This window comes from Pectinophora gossypiella, chromosome 6, assembly GCF_024362695.1.
Source record: "Pectinophora gossypiella chromosome 6, ilPecGoss1.1, whole genome shotgun sequence".
NCBI classification, from domain to species: domain Eukaryota; kingdom Metazoa; phylum Arthropoda; class Insecta; order Lepidoptera; family Gelechiidae; genus Pectinophora; species Pectinophora gossypiella.
Window position 1 is genome coordinate 10,973,887 of NC_065409.1, and position 20,909 is coordinate 10,994,795.

At 36.4% G+C, this 20,909-nt stretch overlaps 1 protein-coding gene across 15 annotated transcripts in view; it reads right to left on the reverse strand.

Annotated features, from left to right (window-relative positions):
• LOC126367522 (potassium voltage-gated channel subfamily H member 8-like) overlaps positions 1-20,659 on the reverse strand; it is a 128,416-nt gene extending 107,757 nt beyond the window's left edge. For 9 of the 15 annotated variants that reach the window (XM_050011084.1, XM_050011083.1, XM_050011082.1 and 6 more), the window contains exons 1-2: positions 20,461-20,659; positions 19,086-19,274 (exon numbers count right to left, since the gene is read on the reverse strand). The gene's annotated coding sequence lies outside the window, so the exon portion shown is untranslated. Of the gene's footprint in view, positions 1-19,085 lie in introns of all 15 variants that reach the window. The other 6 variants (XM_050011073.1, XM_050011075.1, XM_050011072.1 and 3 more) reach the window with 6 other exon arrangements.
• Positions 20,660-20,909: the final 250 nt, after the last annotated feature.

The window sequence follows — 20,909 nt, forward strand, 5'->3', positions numbered from 1 at the left end:
CAAAACGAAAATAACTCTCGCGGGCAAATATTTTCTTTTGTTTATCGTTTTTATAATATTTTTTACCTTGTCATTTGTTATTCCGGAAGCTTTTGAAAGCTTTCATACCCTTTTTGCTCCTTTTTGACATTAACGTCTGTTTTGAAGTTTAAAAGGGGTCTTTATTTCCTTTTTTGTCAGAGTAATTTTATTTGATTTTGCTCTCCCCTAATATAAATTAAAACAGTGAACAATATAAAAGTGTACTCTGAGAATAACACAGCCACCACCGGTGACAGAAACGACAGCTACTGGTGTTCGTCACATTTCATAACCAGCTTTCTGCTTATAAATAAGGAACTATAATTTATAGGACGGATAACTGTTAACCGCGCGGAGAGTAAAGCAGCAGCGCGACAGTGACAGATGTCACCGTGTCACACCCCAGACACTTCATACAAAACACCTCGTTTTACAGACGCATACGTACAGACACATACATTAACGTTATCGAACACGCGCATCTGTGTGTGTGACATGTGACGCCTATACCATTGAAAACTAAAGTAAGACCGAGGGGGTGAGGTAAACCTAGCTCAGTCGCTGGTGGGGAGCGGAGAGTTGCCGTTCTATACGTAGTATTATTCTTTGTTCTACGGTGTAGCCCGCAGTGTCGTGGACACAGTTCTTGTAGGGCGTACTCTGTAGCAAATGTGTGGCGTGTTTCAACAACATTTATGAAAAAGTGTGTCAACTGCTGCTTGCTGGCCACCAGTGGCTGTGATCTGTGGCCTGTTTGCGCCGATACTAACCGTGGTTATAGAATTGACTGATTGATAACCCGACGAGAATGATATGAGATATTTTCTATTTTAAATTAATAAAGTAGAAGTAAGTACTCATAATAAACACATGGATCAATATTGAACAGAGTAGTGTGCGCAAATCACACCCCTTTGCTATTCATTCATTTGAGCAACGTTTGCGAAACGCTAAGATGCAGGTGTCATAGCGCTTATAACTTACTTGACAACTTGCAACTTAAGCAGTGTTCGTATGTAAGTCGACGGCTTAAGCTAGCATAAGTTACAGTTAACAGTTGCGACGAAACTCAAAGCTTTTGCATAGATAAATAGTACACCTATACAGAATATAAACACAAAATCTATGTGTATCTTTGATAATCCTTTTTGGGCAAAGGTCTTCTTACTTGTGATTTCGCGCGTGAGTTAATATGTACGTATGGTCACGAGCATTTATATGTATACACTTTGGCATTAATATGTCACATTAACATCTTTGACAAATTGAACTGTAAGTCTCACTAAATGTCAAATATGTTAGTGCGACAGAGTCCTAAATTGGATACATTATATTGCTCATGACTGTACCTATATTTTTTTATGTTTTTTTTTTCATCGTCTATAAGAGAATCTACACGTTATTACAGGTTACTACAGGTTGCGTCACATCAGGGTAATTGTTATTATAATGTTAATGAAACTAAATAATAGAAACCACAAAAAAAATGTACTTACTTTTACATGTTATATACCCTCTGAACATTAATAATGGTGTCTTCAAACAAACGGAGGTGTAGGTATTTTTAGGCTACAACGTACGTATAAGTAAGTGAAAATATAAAGCTTATTCACTCTTGTACTTACTCAGAATCGTGACACGAATTTATCCCGCGTTTTTATGAAAAATATTTCATTCGCACAAGTAAAGACAAATTCAATAATAATCTAATATCAGATCTACCAAAATATGAATGGAATGGGAGCTCCAATTTAAGCGTAGAATCTGAGATTCGCAGAAGTCACAATCATAACATCATTGTCCGACGTCGACCGAGTGATCTTAATACTTTTGGCTTTATAAAGTCTTAACATTAAAGTGTCTTATGACGGGTTATTCACACTGTTACCATTGAATTTGCTTTGTGAAAGCTTAGTAGGTAACAGGATAACCAGGTAACAGGTATACCGTTGCCACGGAGAAAATGCTGAGCGCAGAAATTCAATAATTTCACAGGTTGGTAACAATCTTAATCATGACTCGGTAAAATGGCTGACGATTACGTTATTGTTGTACTAAATCAATAGCTATAGTGCTTTCTATTAGTTATATATTATGGGATTGACATGAGTTAATCACGTGAAATATCTATCAATCCCGTACATAACAATAATTATTTATAACTAGAAAATTTTAAAAGAAGAGTTTGCTACTTGGCCATAAAGCCGCTCCTTTGTACTCTTTCTATTTCTCTTTTGTTTTGTATTTTTGTATTTCCTGCGTATACAATAAAGTATTCGTTCCAGTAACAATGTTATGTTAGAATTTGTCATTTTTTATGTTTTTTTTATTAACGTCCCCACTGCTGGGGCACGGGCCTTCCCTATGGATGGATAGGGAGAATTTGTATTAATACTTATTCAAGACCAGACCCATAATTGTCAAAACATTATTCCTTAACTAAAATCGCTCAGTCCCCTATAAATGTACCTAATTAATTAACGTAGTCATTTATTTTGTTCTTCCAGTTTCTTCTCTTTGTTGTGCTGTCTTTACCTATATTTTCTGTTAATTAGCTTACAAATATAAACAAAGATAATTCACTTAACAAACACTTCGAAAATTTCAATTAAATAAGATTCAACTCTCTGTCATCTTATTACTATAAAACGATTCATCTTATAAATGAAATGGCAGATTAATTAAAGCTTGCTAAATAAACAACTAAAATTCTACATCATTTTTCATTACACTAGACAGACATTTAGGCAGGCAGATCATTTACAATATAGTAATATAAATATCCTGGGAGGCCTGTGCCCAGCATAGTCGTGAGCGTATATTATAGTTTATGTAATATAATATACGCTCACGACTATGTCCAGAATGAGGTAGTCGGAGGTCAATCCATCGCATGATCTAAGTACCCACACCTCACTGAGCTTTCTGTTAGACCAACGTGGTAGATGTGAGCCGTATCGCCGTCTATAATATAAAGGAGAACGTGTGTACATTTTTATTTTGTTTAACACTTTCAAGGACAGAACGTCTGCGGACGTTCCGATTCCAAGGTGTCATACTACCTATTATGAACCATCAACGACCCATGGTCTCTGTCCGTGAAAGGGTTAAGGGACTTTTAACTGCTCAGTGACTAATGTCAGCCCCATGGTACCAATCGTACTGACAATGAAAACTTCCATTCGATTTTTTTTGAGGAATTTACGAAGACAACAAGTTTAGGGTACTTTTCACCACAAATTATTGAACAGGTTCACAGAAATGTGCAAAATCACACTATCATACGCAACAGGTTACATTATACCTACTCAATTAACATTAGAGGTTAGTCATAAATAAATAAAGAGTTATAAGTAATTAGAATCGGTAACTCTCTGAGCGGGCCTTGTTTTAAGACTATTTATATTCCATTATAAGTATGCTTAGTTATAATCCACTATAATATCAAAACTTAGACCGGCCAAGGAGTTAATACCATCGGTCTTCTTCTTCTTGTCGTTTCGATGGCATTCAGATTTTTTCAGCCCAGTTTTTTGCCACTCGGACAACATTTTCGGTGGCATTCATCAGCTCCTCTCGCGTACAAGCCAATGCCATAGGTAAAGCTGCAATAAACTTAAGTCACATAAAAAAGCATACCTTAGATATTCCCAATATCATATTATTCACAAAAGTTTCTCGATATCCGACAGTCTATCGTGTTTGACTTTTATCCGTTGAGTATACTTCAGACTTCGAAACCCGTGTCATAGGAAGAATCTAGCGGAGGTTGAATTTGACCACTATATGGGGCGAGGTCAACAAGAGTATGTACCTACTCGTATTTTCCGACATGCTGACCGAATTATGGGATCGTTTTTCATTACAACAGCTATCTCAGAGTATTTTATTTAACGTATCGATGTTGGAGTATCAAAGATATACCTGAATAGTTACGTGGAACAGAATCGCCCAGGCTAATCTCGACAGATATAATCACACTATATACTATATACAATTTTACACTATATAAAAAAAATATAAGGGGCTTTGGCCCCACGTACGCCTTCCAAAAGTCCTGGACTCTATAGGCCCGAGACAGGGAAACGACATACAAATAATAATACAAAACAGAAAATACCTACTTAAACATTGTAGCAGGGATCCCTGCTTAGTCAAACAGCCCTGTCTCACCCGGCGCAAAGGTCCCCATGACACTCGCCGCTTTGCTACGTTGAATGGCGATGGACAGCCTTTGCATCATGTAAGATCCGGAGCGAGCATCACATCCCCTCTGTCGTAACCGACGCTCAATCTCCTTGACAAAGTTAAGGGCGGCCGATCCCCTACATCCCGTGGTCTAGAAGGCCATGGGACAAGGTGGTACTTAGCCCCCATATAAATACTTATTGTCCTGTTTAATATTAGGTACTTTACTTGGAACTAAAAAGTAAGACCAAAGTCGTGGCTTCTAAATACCGTAGTAGGTATTATCGTTAGCACGTACTTAATTAAGAATTAAAAAAGATATGTCTCACTATCTTAACATATTGGATCAACCAATTCTTATAAGTATACAATTTTCTATAATGATACGCAATATAATAAAGATTAATGTGGACATGTTACTTATCATGAATTTACTTCATACGTATGAATTTGCGGGAATAATCTCAATGGGTGCCACCCGGCCCCTACACGTCACAGTCATTAGCATCGCAAAAAGATGAAATCAGAACCACTTGTCGCCTTTTTTGAGATTTTATTACAACATTACGGTCTACACACAGAAAGTGAGATCAAAATGCATTTTGTAACAAATATTGCGAAGTGTATGTGAAAGCGTGGGTGTTTATTTACAAAGCAACAGCTAAGAACGTTTGTTGGAGAACTTTAAATAACTGCAATTGAGCAATAAAACTGAGTCAAAAGCCACAACAAATGAAGTGCATCATATAAACTACTCTTAAACAACTCTATGCTCCTTGCAAAGAGTAACGGAGCGTGGAGTGTAAAGGTATTGTTGTAAGTTAGTTAATAGTATTTTTTCTAAATAGACTTAGTTACAAAAATCTCAACTAATAGAGAGACCAACAACTTGGCCCAAAGATAGGACGCTTACTTTGTAAAATATTCCACTCATAACAGTAGAAGAAACATACCAGAAGTTAACAATGCCAATCATTATGTACGTTAAGTAGATATGTGACGTAGGTCTTATATGTGAAATCTTAATCAGCTAAGAATGGCTATCTGGAAAAATTCGTAAAAGAAAATATCTCGCAATAAATTTTTCGGGTGAGCTTCACATAGTTCTGTTATACCTACATTTTTATATGGCAATAATTTGGCCAACGACAGCTCATCAACGGAGCCTCCCTGCTGGCACTGAAGCCTCGATTCAATTTACCCATGAAATATTTACATCCATTTAACCTAACGCCACTTCCAGACGTCCCTTAGCATCACTTAACCGTTTACTCAAATTACGAATTTCGCCGGCTGCTAAATGTATTAACTAGGTAAGTATGTTATTAAAAAATATGAGCCAGAACTGAAAATATTATTTTGGCTTCTGAGTAAAATTATACACAACTGTCTGTAGGCTACATTTTCTATAACATCTAAAAAGTTTAAACCATATATAGGTGCTTAATATAACTTTCTCATTTTGGAATAATCACATTTGAACCTAAAAGGCATGTAGGTACGTAAGTACCAAACAGAAATAAAAATATACTGACATTAAAAATAAATTATTTTTTATTTTGTTCAAATGTACTTAATGGCTGGCAGTTCTTTTTATAAAAAAACGTTTCTTCGAGCCATTTGCAATTTATTTTTAAATTTATTTTTCTTTTATTCAGTAAAAGGCGTTCCAAGAATATATTTTTCGTAAAATAATAGCCAGTTATTTAAGAAGTACATCGAACCCCTTTTGATTGGAAATTTTAAATTGGATTACTTAGAAACTTTTTGCTTGCAGCCAAATTATAAGTAAGAAGGAAAAAATCCAAGATATTTTTTTAGTGAAATGCTAAGTTAATGCCTCCAAATATTTTACTCATGTCTTCCGTACTCATTATAAATACTTTTTCGCTGTTGAAATTAAGAAGGAACTTCTAAATAAAAAAAAATAGTCAAGGCTACGGAAGAACTGGAAATCGTTCTAGAAATAATGATTCACAGAATTTTAATTAAAGCAAGTTTACAATTAGCGCACGTGAAAGGACGTGCAAATGTAGGCATTTACCAATATGCTGGGCTATTTTAGTTGTGAAGGTCAGATTGGGGAATAGTCGCAGGCATTGCATTGGCAAACCCACAAAGAAGCGATGTACTTACATCAAAGACGATTATTGGAAGACCCGGAAATTATCGGATGCATATTATAAGTACGGCTTACATTTTCAGCAGATGGAATTTTTGTAAGTATAGACATTTTTGGTGAGTTTCCTCTGCAATGAAAAATATTTTCATCACAAGAAATTCAACTTCCATGAGTATTTGGCGTGAGGGATGGAAATATTATGTCAAATGTGAATACTTGTAAAACTAAAATGAAAAAATTAAATAAGTCGTGTGCGAGCATAAACAGCTTTTTAACAGGCAACTAAGCAACTTTTGTGAAACTATCGTTATAGCTGTCGGAATTTAACTGGAAAATTTGTAAATTCTACGTTCTCTTCCACAAATAGAATTAAAGTTTCCACAAAATATGAGAACAATGACCTGGTTTCTTCCATAATTATTCAATAAAATATTCTATTACTAAAACCACTTTCTATAAAGCTCATAATATTATTGATATGAAGTATTTATTTATGCTATGTAATTTAAACAATTTTATGTTTTCTCCAAGAGAAGAGGAGAAAAAATAAGAGAAGAAGAGAGAAGACGCAAGAGAAGTGTGTCAGGATCAAAGAAAATGCAATACTGTAGTCTCTGTTCACCCCGGTGAGAAATATTAGTTTATGTAACTTCTTAATAGAAATCTTCTCAGTGAAACTTTTTTTATTAGACAAAATGTTAATTAAAATTAATAAGTATGTTTTTTTTTATTTTATGTTTGATAGGGATCATATTATAAGCAGAAAATGTTTTCTTTAACATTAATAATAGGGACTTAGGTACTACTTTCATTTGGTTAGGAGCAGGAAAACCGGGTCCCACTTTGTATACCTGTCTTTTTATGTTTTTAAGTATGTCTTCCATTAAATGGATTAGAAATAAAAGTTATAATAAAAGTATATACTTAGATATAAAAAAATACATATCATAAAAACAGTTTTAAAAAAGTTTTATCATAAATAAAAAACAGTATCTTTTTGTCTCCTAGCATTGTTTAATTGCGTATACGTTTTTATACGGATTTAGGTCAAGATTTAATTGTGCTACGGTACTCTGATCATTAGAATCTCGGTGGTGCAATAACGCTGGTCTTGTGGTTACCGTACCTTATGTTAGATATGTTCAGTCATCATCATCTCCCTATCCCGTTTTTCACAAGGTCCGCTTGCCTAATCTGAAGATTTAACAGGTCCAGATTTTTACAGAAGAGACTGCCTTCCAAACCGCGAAGGAAAAGCCAGCCCAATACAGGTTAGGTCAACATACCTCTGAAACGCATTTCTCGAGCATGAGGGTTTGCTCACGACGTTAAAGATCTTTATTTTTGGCGCAAATAAATCAAACTAAATGTTCACTCAAGATGTTTCTGAATATTATTTAAATAATATTAAAGAAAAGAAAAAGAAATAATACGAATTTAAATAATATAAAAAGCTACCCCAGAAAAGGAAAACCATTAAAATCAGACCACTCCCTAGCAAATGAGAAGTTAGTTAGGAAACTCTGGATTTATTGACTCCACTAAAATATAACAAAATAGTAATACCCATATAAAGTGTTATGTATACATACTAGGTATATCCCATCTCTTCACTACCCGAACTAATGGGTTAATGCAAACTTGATATCAGTTTAAATATCTATAAAGTTTAATGAAAATAGTTTTTCCTCACATTATTTTCAAACTTTCGTGTTCGAACAATCTCTGGAAACATAATTTTCTAAAGCCTTATTTGGACAAGCTTAAAGGTTTAATGTTTCTGTAGCAAGCATAAGCTTTGGTCTAGTTTCTCTAGTTTTCTGCTTTAGTTTTGTAAAGACGTATTTGGGAGGGAGGGCTAACGTCAATTCCATTAGTGTGTTAGGGTTCAGAGCGATGGAAATAGTGCCAATGTACAGATAAGTAATGAATAGACGTGGCAGGCATAAACATCTCCCAAGACCTTTGTCTGCCCAATCATTTGGTTTGGTATACCTATGTAGATAGATAGATAAATAGATAAAATACTTAATTGAGCACAATGAACACAAAATACAGATAGAAGGACAGCATATACAGAAAAGCACAACAGGCGGCCTTATTGCTCATGCAGCAATTTCTTCCATGCAACCTTTGGGTACAGGAAAATTTTGTACAAGTATAATAATAGCGGGTTAGTGCATTCTAACAAAATAAATAATTAAAATAACTACCTACATAAAATAAGTATACATATAACTACTGTTATATAAAAAATAATCGATCGGCCTAATCTCGATTGATACATCATTATGCTAATGAACATTTAACAGCCTCCGTGGTCTAGTGGTTAGAGCGTTAGGCTCACGATCTGGAGGTCCGGGTTCGATTCCCGATGGGGACATTGTCGAAATCACTTTGTGAGACTGTCCTTTGTTTGGTAAAGACTTTTCAGGCTTGAATCACCTGATTGTCCGAAAAAGTAAGATGATTCCGTGCTTCGGAGGGCACGTTAAGCCGTTGGTCCCGGCTATTAGCCGTAAAAACACCTGCACCAACCCGCATTGGAGCAGCGTGGTGGAGTATGCTCCATAACCCCTCCAGTTGATTGAGGGGAGGCCTGTGCCTAACAGTGGGACGTATATAGGCTGTTTATGTATGGTAATGAATGGCACAACACTAGCTTAGCTTTTTTTAAATACTAACATTTACTTTAACGTGGCAAAATACTGATTAGGTACCTAAGATATCGTTAATATCTACGTTTTATTGAAAATCGTGTATTTGACTTACCTTGTCTATACTTATAATAATATTTTACTCTGTACCTAAACACTCAAAAGCGCCTTGTGGACACCAATGCGCCTAAATGGTAAAGCAAATATACGTACTTAAGGATAACTGTTTTCCACTTGCAATATTAATATTAGGTGGGCGGTACAACTGTGGTGGAAGAAGCGAATGTAATGTGTCAGGATTGTAGTAAGTGGAATTCCATGATCTCTGCCTAGCCCAACGGGCAATAAGCGTGGTCTTATAGGTACATATGTGTGTATTATGTGGGATAATGATATAACTCGGATATTTTGAAATGTCTTCACTCCTTTTTTATACACACACACCTTATATTAAAACTAAAATCCTCTCACCCGACCGACATCGCACCAAAGACTCCCATCTCTTACCTACTTTTTAAAACTGCCTTACGTCCTATTCATTAACCATCCTCCTTTCATACCATAAACAATTAAATTCCCATCATTATCCTTACATAGCATTCTCACTTTCCTACATGTAAGTACGGCTAGAAGAAACCCTGACACGAGTTGCTCAGATTTAATACCAGGAATAGGTCAACACTCTCAAACATATTGTCAGATTAAATATGCGGCGAAGTCACCTCCAACCTCAGAGGGTCAGTGCGGAGGGACGGCTTAAATTTCTTATCTCGCCTTACTCAAAAGGAGGTGCGGTTTGCACAGCTTACCATAAACTTAGCAAGACCCTAAGGTGACACCCGTCTGAGTAAATGTCAAACGATTTGTTTAGTTAAGTTTTATCATTAATATTATAGGTTAGGAAAGGGCTAGAAAAGTTTTAGGTAACATACTTAATCCAGCTGGCTGACCGGGAGTATTGAAGAAGTGTTGTCAGTGAAGGACTTTCCAGGCTTCGTTCCTTAAAAACAATATGAATGGCGCTGTACAGATTTTCCTTTGTTTAAATTTCTAATTTCATGGATAACAGACATTAAGCAATTGGGTATAAATAATGACCCTTTTTATTACACCCAAGCACATTCAAAATAAAGATAAAGAGAAGCAATATAGGTAGCAACGTAGTTCTATACATAATGTGATCCAAATATCAAGTAACATTTTTTTATCTGTAAGTATATAACTTCTGTCATTACATTGTATTTTAGAATTATTATATAACCGAGTAGATATGTAATTATCGCGTTGAAGCTGTACAACGCCATCAAAACAATATACAGGGTTTTAGTGACATCGTATCGAAAACTTTGAGAGATGATTCAGGCCATGATTCTGAGATGATATCAAGTGGAATTTTCCGTCGCAAAAGTACGGAACAGAAAATAATTTAAAAAAACACAAAAAAAATCATGATGGTTCCGACAGGAAATTCCATAATTCCACTGAGATATCAACTCAGAATCATGGTCTGAACCATGCCGCTCAGCATTACTACGAGGCCCAGTATTACTGAGAAGGATGATTCAGCTGATTTACATCACCAGCCCTTTAACGTCCCCACTGCTGGGGCACGGGCCTTTCCCTATGGATGGATGGGGGTTATTCAGCTGATTATTCTGAGTTAATATCAAGTCGAATTTTCGATCGCAAAAGTATAGGATTGAGAATAATTTTAAAAAACTAAAAAAAGAACATGAATTTTGCGATGAAAAATTCCACTTGATATTAACTCAGAATCATGGTCTGAATCATCGCTCAAAGTTTTCGTTACGATGTCACTAACATCCTGTATTGTTTTTGGTGAATGTAGCCTGGAAAGTCCCTCAATGCTACATTTTTCGGTGGCGCGACTGTGGTGCCGCAAGGCACTCGGTATCTTAATGAGATATGGGCCCTTTATACCGCTTACAGCATAATGCGAAAAAGACCTATCACTGCTGTTGTGCGAATCAATCTATAACGAGGTACGACGAGGCGGGAGGGAGGATAGAATACAAGAATTGTTGTTACTATGGGTTGATTATACTTCTATGTGTCTTATTTATACATCATTCTATAATATTTGTACCTAATTTATGTCTTTGTTCACCTAAAAGTTATGGGCGTGGTTTATCATGTATGTAAGTAATAAAAGCAAGAGCAACAGAGAACGCAGCTGGTGTGAAAGCTTTACATTCAAAACAGAATTTCCAAGCACCTATATTCAGCTTTGGTAGTGAGCAGAATATAAAACGTAGAAAATTATTCACCTGTTCAAAAACCCCTTTTATAAGCCCATGTTTATGTCGAAACTTCATGTTAATTTTGATATTTTTAACCATATAAGTATATATGACTAAATGTCATTACTCTATTCATATTTTTGCTACTAGTACCTAATCAACCATAGTAGGTATGGTTACCAATCTTCACCAGCTTTCATAAAAAGTCATGAAATCTCTTTGTTTAGAGATAAGCTTACCTGTTACGTCTGTTTTCTTTGTATGTTCCTTGTGTATGTTTTATTGTGTACAAATAAATAATTAAAAAACGGTATTGAAAGAATGATGGCGGAACCATAAATATGTTTGTGTCAAATAATGACTATCCTTAACTAAAACTATAAGTACTTAAACAATACGTATAAGCACTTGTGTTATAATTATAAGAGGTCATTATAAAGTGGACGTTAACTTATTACAAGCGCAAAATGGAAGATATCTCCGAATAATAAACAGAAAAAAGATGGATTTATTTTAGCGTAAATCTTTTATCATGGTGAGCAAACGAGTGGTTCGGGGAGATAACGGCATCATACCATGGCTCATTACACGGACAAGGACACCTATGTACCTAGATATCGACTGATTTAGCTTTCAGGATAGTTAGGTACTCAGATTATGTGAATTTGGTGATGTTCGACTTAACTTATTACAGACAACATTCAGCTGCTTATCCTGCTTGTCGTGAAAGTCGGTTTCCTCTTCAACATGCTGGGTTGACTATATGAACATAGGTTACCAACTTATTGCACATAAGGTTTAGGCGAATCTCACACGACACTGAGCACTGACGCGGCGGCACATCGCATCGCCGCGCGGAGTACCACTATAAAACTCTCATAGTTTGAGAATCGCCTTACGGCCTCCGTGCTCCAGCGGTTAAGCGTTGTGCTCACGATCCGGAGGTCCTGGGTCCGATTCCCGGTGGGGACATATCATAAAAATTACTTTATGGTCCCTAGTTTGGTTACGACATTGCATGCTGATATTACGCGCTAATCATCTGATTGTTCGAAAGTAAGACGATCCGTGTTTCGGAAGGCACGTTAAGCTGCTGGTCCCGGTTACTACTTACTGATGTAAGTAAGTAGTCGTTACATGAGCCATGTCAGGGGCCTATGGCGGCTCAATAGTAACCCTGACACCATACCATCTAGCATCTGAAGACTTTAACACCAAGTGTGGTTGCAAGCTGATTTTTTATAACTTGCTCAGTTCCTCTTAGTAAAATGTTCCAGTAATGTCTGTCTGAAAAGACTGCCTATAGGTATAGGCACCTATATTTGACTCAGGTTTAAGGTATACAACTCATGAATCATGATTTAACTCCTAATTCCTTTGAGACGTATTTATTTGCTGAATCGACGTTAAAGGCAGATATTTATTTTCTATATACTTTGCTGTAGGTATTTTAGTTGACAAGTTTAATACCAGTTAAGATTAATCACTGTTCGACGTAACAGGAAGGAAAAGGGAAGGACCTGAGCGAATGACGAGATAAGTAGATTAAGACGAGAAATGAACGTTGCCAAAAAGAGGTAATTTTATTCAGTAGGTATCTTCTGAAAACTGCCCCAATTTAATATAATTCATTATGTTTAGAAGGATTTGCGAAAGCAAACAGCAACATCAGATTTTCTATATTTAACATTGATTTATATTTATTATTGTAAGTATAAGTAATATATGTGCATGCTATAACTAATACCACTTATTTTTTTATATTATGAATGTGACTTAAACATGTGTCTTTTTATATATAGCAAAGGGTTGGTTAGTCGGGTTAATCATGTAGACTAGAGTGTGAGAAAAGAAATAGCTACTTAATTAAGTAGGTAGGTATATACTTATTTTAAATAAATAAATAAAATAAATAATTATTTCTTAATGCGACAAAGAGCTAAAGATAAAAGAACCTTTGTAGTTCTAGACAAAGATTTATACACATTTGCTTATTTTCTAAAAGTACACAGGATATTTTTAAAATTCTTGAACGAGTAACATCTGTTTAAAACAAACGCAATAGACATTATTACGGTTTCCTACTAACAAATTTATTAGGATCGGAAATCATTCGATTTCGCCATAACTTCGCCTGTAAATATACATCACGCGTTGTGAACCAGGTTATATTAATCAGCAATCGAACTTGACAACCACTGGCGATTAAAAATATTACTTAATATCCGCATGTTGTACACATGTTTTATTTAACGTGTTTTAGATATAAGGTGAATAAACTTGTAAAATGTAAAATTGGCCGATTATATATATGTGCCGTAAATTTTATTGAACCTAATTCCTAACGAAAGTGTCGCTGCAACCTGGCTCACTTCCAGAGCAATTTCGCGAAACGCAACACTTGTTGGTAGAGCTTTATTGAACTGTAAAAGTCATGTAACAATATTAACCAACTTTCAAAACCAATATTGTGTGATATATGAGCTAAAACTTTGGGTATTTTTCATAATTCGCGTTCGATAAGCTTAAGGTATGAGTCACTGTGTACCTAATCTGTATTCTAAAGTGATTATACTCGTATTATCGTGTCAGTGATTAGCTGGGTATGAGGAGTGAGGCAATCTGTGTCATGAGTGACGTCACAGGCTGCGCCTGCGCCGCACGCCGCCCTACATCCAGACGCTACATCTAACCTTGACTATGCGATCACGAAGTTTATTCTAATATAAAAACATCCATCTCATAAACGTTCATAATTTATTTCTACTAATGTAAGCAATGTGTAAACCGATTGGTCGCCTTTATGTAATGTAGATCACTTTGAAGTAGGTAAATTGTTCCTAACATTTCTGATCCAAAACCAGGACAGTCTAACTTTTCCAGCAATTGTCAGGTCGGATAAATTCAATACGCTAAAGGCGAATACTCGTTAAAAACCAGAACAGTTCCAGACCACTAAATCCAGCCATGTTACAGCTACGTTTTTTTGTGCTGAACTCTTGCCCAAATGAAGAGTTATGTTAGAAATATACTATCGCGGTTTCTAAAATCGTTTGTGTCGTTCATGAATATGGAAGACGTCTCACATGGTTAAAACAGTTTCATCACATATTAACGAGAACCTTATAGTCTGTGAAAATTTACCCGACATTAACCGTCATTTCCTTTGAAAGTGCAATGTTCACAACGGATCTTGCTGAATGGATTCAGATATTGGTCGGACTTTCCGTTCGTGTTATATCAATTAGGTGGCGATGTGTCGATGCCGGTGCTGGGCTCTCTGCCAGCGCTGGAACAATGCTGCCACTGTTGACTCATGCGCCATTAATTAGCTTACTTTTTGGTGGGCAATAAAAATGATCTAAAACTGAACGCGAGTGTTTACGGATCAATCTTATCCGGTCCGGAGCATGTGCTCGTGCGCTCTATATACGGGTTAGGTATCCACGAACAAAGAGCAAAACAGTTTAAACCACCCATCATCAGCGGAACTAGGTCAATTCCTTAGAAGCGGTCTGGCTGAAGCCACCGTCTACTTAACTTCGCTCAATAAATTTTAAAACCTATTGTTCTGCGAGAACGAGTATTCAGTAAACAGCAGAATCGCAACTGCTAGCAATTACACAAATGAAACAGTTTTAATCAAGAAAATCCCAGTCCTTACCTCCCTACAACTTCTACGACTCAATTTCAACTTATTCTTACAATTAAAACTGTAGCGAATCCAATATTCATTTAAATCATAGGCAATTCATTCGAAACTTTTCTCATAGAACAGCGAAGTTAAATAAAACATCAAGGCTTGATAAGAGAAATACATTGGTATAAAAGTTGGTAATTTGATTTGTTGCGCAACCTGCAGTGGTAACAAATACCTGAGGACTTCATAAATTACCCTTTTGTTCTCTAGGTCAGAGCTAGGTTTGCAGGATTATATTCATATTACATTCTGTGACCTCCGTTTTATAAAGTTAAAGGTTGTATTAATCCTTTTGCTTGTCAGGGTCCTCAATATCCTTTTCCTTTTTTAGGATTATTTTGGTATCCTACTTATACCTGCTACAAGGTACTTACAGTAGTTTTCCTTGTGTGTTTGTTTATAAAGAGTTTTGTTTTTATATTCTATTGTAAAAAATATAGAGCCAACTATCCTACGCATTCTTATACTATAAGGTCTATAAGCCGTAAGTTAATATTATTACTGGTAACGACATTATATGGTAATATTAGAGTATGATTACAAGAAACTAATCAGATTGAGAATATACTGCAATGACCTACTTTTTAAGATTGTAACTCATAAATCTTATTAAATTCATGTTACTGTAAATACCTCGCGTATTAAACATTATTCAGTGGTTGATCTAAATATAGAGCTGACATTTATATTTTTAGAAGTACCCAAACGATCTATATTTGTCAAATACTTGAATCATTTAAAGAAAGAACTGGTCTGGAATAAACAAAAGTTCTGATAATATACTTAAGTGCACTAGTATACTTACTTACTACCTCTGGCCATCCCGTTGAAGTTACTTACATTGTGAACACATAAAGACCTACATTACTATGTTAATACATAAATATTGTATTAACATTACAAGTAGGTACTAACAGAGGTCAGTACTGCCTACTAGGTATGCGCGCACGCAATGACAAATGTAAGTAACGAGGAAGAATAAAGATCATCATATCATAGCACAACGAAATCTCAACAGGCTTGCATAATATTTACTCTTTATCCATAAAATTGATGTTGTTATCTATCCACATACTTAATCGAAATCGAAATCGTTAATCGTTACGTTACGTTAATCGAAAGAGGTGCAAAAAAATATGACGAGTTTCTAACGAATACGGTGAGTGAAGGGAAGTTTCTTTTCTACTCGCACCCATAGTTATGAGACTTCGTATATTTGAAAATAGAACGTTTTTCGATTTTCGACCAAGAAAAACAAAAGACGGAAAAACAAGCCAACAACTTTATAAAAACCAAATTTAATTTGGAATTACTAGTTGATATTATAGGAAAACTTCAATTTCATAGGTAAAGACCTATGTAATATTTTTCAGCCAGTCTATGGAAGACGAAGGAATTGAACAAGGCAATCGAATAGGAAACGAGAAGACGTATTTCAGAATGCATATGCGGACGTTTCTAGAAATGATAAAGGAAATAAAAATGTAAAACGTTTATCCGTCTTGGTATTGCGGAAACGTACTACACGTTATGCAAATCAGCCCGACTGAAATTACTTTCCGTTTTCTTCCAGTCACATAATACATATGCATTATGTAATTAGAGAGTGAAGGTGAAGGCGTGATAGCGGTAAATTAAAATACATAAATTATTAATAATAAATAATAAAGTTTAATAATAATAACTTTTGTGCATTACACTATTGCCTCCGCAGGCGTGGCTGGCATGCTGGGGCTGGTATTCGCTATTAGGCTGAAAAAATGGAGAGCTTTGCCTGCTACTGATAGTGATAGTTCACATGCATGGTTCGGAGATAGTTGCTAACCTCGAGGGCAATCCTCTCGTAGACAGAGCAGAGCTACAAATCGTCAAATTACAACATGCGAACATTGATGTAACTAAACCACTTTGAAGGAACATATACAATATTTGCAAGCCTATCTATCGATTTATCGTGATTAGTCTATCTAGTATTCACTAATCACTAAATACCTAGCACTAAATAACAATTCCTAAAACTTAGTATTTAAAAAGTCAGATTAGACACGGCCACCGTATCGTTTCAAGTAATATTTTGTGTGAAATGCTTTTTTTATGACTAACTATTCATATACTTGGAAATAAACCACACTTCATACCTACTAAGTAAATATTCTACGTGTATCTTATCTCTAACTACATTAATCAATGTGTTGCCAAATATTGACAAAATCGATTTCCGCGTTAATCGATCTTACGGTACTTAAACCTGTAATCAAGTACCTACGTTATTGATATGATACGAAAATGCACATTTTATCAAAAGAAGGGCTCGGTTACTCGGTTTATCAAAATGTTTATTTCTTTTCAGACTGGATTTTCAATGTTAACGTCATTGTGACGAACCGCGAAATAGCGACAGCCCTGCGGCCTTAACCAAGTTGCAAGTCTACGAAAAACGAAAGTAATCGTTTGCAACTTAGCTAAGGCCCCAAAATAGAGACCAGTGAAGATAAGGAAGCCGTTTGTCCTGCAGTGGAATGATAATAACAGTCTATTAATTATAGAACAGAATAAGAACGTACTCACAAAGAGAAAATTAAATCGAAAAAATGTGACTCGGACGGAACTTGAACCTGTAGCTCTTGTCAAGCCGGGACGAGTGTGTTAACCATTACCTACACCATTATTTTTTTTCGATATAATCTTGTCTTTGCTAGTTCAGTTCATTTTAATAACACTTTGCTGTCAATACAATACACATCAGTTGTATAAAACCCTATTGTTCCACATCGTGTATAGGTACGAAAGGTAAACTGTTGGAAAAATTTGATATATTCTTCATAGTTCACCGTAAATATTTCTACAGAGCGCGTAGTAAGTATAGTGTAAATAAATATTAGCCGTCCGCAGACGACCCTGCGTTTATGATTGTGGTATTTTGGTGAAAGTATTTCGGTGCCGTACAACCGCCTCACTACCACATGCTTCATTAATCAGAGAGTACACAGCTGATTGAATAAAAACAAAAAACAATTATCTTTGCCCGTTTTCCACGGTTTCTGATATTCATGAAACATTTTACGTACCATTAAAATACTTAATACCAAAATGGCACATGGCGCCTCTAGGTTTCGAATGAATAAACCTAGTATCTGTCGATTACTATGCTAAGTAGTCAACGGCCATGACATTCTGCGAAATATTACGTTGGAACAGTATCGTATCAGACACAGTGCTTGAGAGGGTTTTGTAAGAGGAGTTATAATCGAGTCTGTGTGTCCCACACTCGGCGGCTGTAGCGAGGCCGAAACCCCATTATTCGCAATATTGTTCGAGTGGGTGCTCCACTCCTTCAGCTGCTAGGTAAAGAGAAATCGTCGAGTTCCGCTCGCTGCGGGAAATGGAAACGTAGACATGGCCACCTCCACGATGCCCATGTCAGCAGTATTCGCGAGCACCCGGCAGCTAATACTTGGAACATGATTTTTAAACCTACCTATAGTTTGAAACACCATAGGTACAAAACCCTGGATTTTTCCGTGATCATTTCAAGTTGTCGTTTCTTCCAATCTAGGACAGAGATTACGTGACTGTCACAGTAATCACACTAATCACCAATCAATCAATCATGACCCTGCTTCATTTTTTGTCCACGTAACGAGACACGTTGTACCTATTAAACCAATGTCACAGAATACCTACGTCCGTGTCACGTTTCGATAAACAATATAATTATGAACTGCAAAATATTTGCCAAATATTTTATAGATAAGTAAAAATAAAAGACATGTTTACAGATAATAAAGCATTCCTGACAATTACGAGATAATAACAAAGTACCTAGGTAGGTAATAAAAATCTACGAATATGATTGTAAAAGATAAGACTATTATACCTACACATGCACATTTTAACGTAAGCATAAAAGTATCAGCATTAGCAGCACGCAAATCTTCGTAAATACCGGAAAATAAAGCACCTAAATCTATCTATTGTGGCATGCAAACTGTGATATGGAGATTCAGCATTCAGTAAAACGATTTCAAAGAGCATCTAGGAATAGAGGGACGTCCTATGAATATTAATAAGGAGCAATATAGTCTAGATTGAATTGAACAGCGGCGTGTGCGGATGTAGATTGCATATGCACTTACGGAGCTGGGCGCGTCGCTGTGGCGCTGTCGCGGGATCGATCTAGCGCGGCCGGGGCCCGCCGGCCATCCCGCTGGTCACACCTGCACTACACTGCACAGGACACCACAGTCTCCGGTCACCGAGCTCAACACTTCATAACACACATTTAAACAAAATAAATCAAAGTAAATATCTCCAAAAAACTGACTCTAAAATAAACCACACGATTAAAGAGAATATTTTCCAAAAATCAATCAACTAATTAATCCACTGACGCGTTCAGCAGAGTATATCGAATGATAGACCTACCATAACGACAGTGGGGCATTATCGATCTAGATAGCTGGAGATAATGGGTATCTATGAGATAAGTCGGAAGCCCTAATGACCGGCTCGGCGGATCAACTGGGCGTTTGATTAAGCACAGCCGATGCCCAAAAACTTTTCACATAAACCCTGTTTCTTTACTTTTGTATTCAGATAAAATACTTGCTTAAATCTATATTTTTAAATCTGCTAAGTAATTTAAATAAATTCTTCACTCAACAGCGCTTTTTTTCCAAACAAATAACGACAAGTAACAGTTTGTGTATACTTTAGCTTGAAATATATTAGGTAACGAATAGAGATAGTAGAGTAAACAAGTACCTAGGTAAGCACATTGAAATAGTCACAATAGAGTTTTGAATCTATGCTGAAATGCGGGAGGCGACGGCTCTCATCTGTGTACAATGCCTCTGGCCCCGATCGGGAAGGACCTATTGTGCCAATGTAAATGGCTCACAAGACCTCGCCTTAGAAATATTGCGAGGACAGCAGTTGTACAAGATAACTAAATCCAACAGTGATTAACGACGGCGCGACAAGATTTCCTTCAAGGATTACACGCGGATTCGAACACGAACCCACTAATAAGTTTGGTAGCAGGTGCCTATCAATTATTCAGTACAGTCATTTGTGGAGATTATCCTCAAATATTATTCTGATTGAAGTTTAAATGAGATTTTCAAGACAGATAGAGACGAATGTGTAATTTGTTAGCGAAAATCTTTCAAATGATTATATACAACTTCTTTCTAATTAGCTGAAATTATATAGGGAGATATTAAATGTACAATTTATTTAGCCTTTCCATAGCTGCCTAATATTGTATAGGTTAATTGTTTCTTAGATACCTACATACCTACTTAAGACAAAATTTAAATCTTAAGACAAGGCTTCAATTTCCGATAACTAATTAGGTAACTAAAATACACATTTTTTTTAAGAGCTGCTATTCAGATACGCAATCAAAACATTGTTTAACCCAATCACATTTTAAAGAACACAATCAATCCGCTCTCTGTTTACATTACTCATATGCTTATAGGTAGATTATAAACAAGTGCTCCTTACAGCTTTTAATAAAACTTGGTTGTAATTTATCTTGTTTCTTCGGAACGTTTCACAAGGGTTTGGGAAGGTTGCAGCTGTTAATCGGCATGACTCATGACGATTACTTTTTTCGGGAAGCAATTATTTTAACACGTGCTTTCGAGCGGAAAAGTGTTGGCCGCGAGCGTCGCGCGGTATGGTGCGGCGGGCGGCGCGGACGGCGGCGGGTGGCGGACTGGCCGCGCCGGGCGGGCGGCGCAACAGATACGAGATACGCCACAGGTTGGGCGGCCCGGGCAGCGCGCCCCGAGCCCCGCACCCGCCCCGGCCTCGCCGCACACGCCAATTTACATCCTCATTATCATCTCCTGAGTCAGTCCCTAACAGCATCGTCGTCGCTAAGTTGTCGACGCCTCGCTTCCCTGCATCTCATTACATGCCGCTAATGTTATCTACGTGTTAGAAACACA